This window comes from Sinocyclocheilus anshuiensis, unplaced genomic scaffold, assembly GCF_001515605.1.
Source record: "Sinocyclocheilus anshuiensis isolate Anshui unplaced genomic scaffold, SAMN03320099.WGS_v1.1 scaffold1231, whole genome shotgun sequence".
In the NCBI taxonomy this organism is placed as follows: Eukaryota; Metazoa; Chordata; class Actinopteri; order Cypriniformes; family Cyprinidae; genus Sinocyclocheilus; species Sinocyclocheilus anshuiensis.
The window spans coordinates 235,461-235,755 of record NW_015536698.1 but is presented as its reverse complement, the minus strand read 5'-3'; positions in this window follow the sequence as shown (position 1 = coordinate 235,755).

Below are 295 nucleotides of genomic sequence, written 5' to 3'. Positions count from 1 at the left end.
AAGTGTTCTGGAACAGTGTTGTAAATACAACTTAACCACTGATTTCTAGTCGTGTCCTCTTTTGGAAGGCCAAACAAAGTAGTTTCGCTTAACAGCGTCACCAGCGTCACACACCACGGCCTTGAGTGAGCAGAGGCCGGAGGCCTAGAGTGAGCCGCGGCGCGGAGGCCGGAGCAGCGGCGGGCGGGCTTGAGAACGGGGCAGCCGGCGGATTCGACGAAGGAGCGGCCGGAGGGCTTGTGGCAACCACATGTGACGACCCCGGGCTGGACTCCGCTCCTCCCCGGGGGAAGCC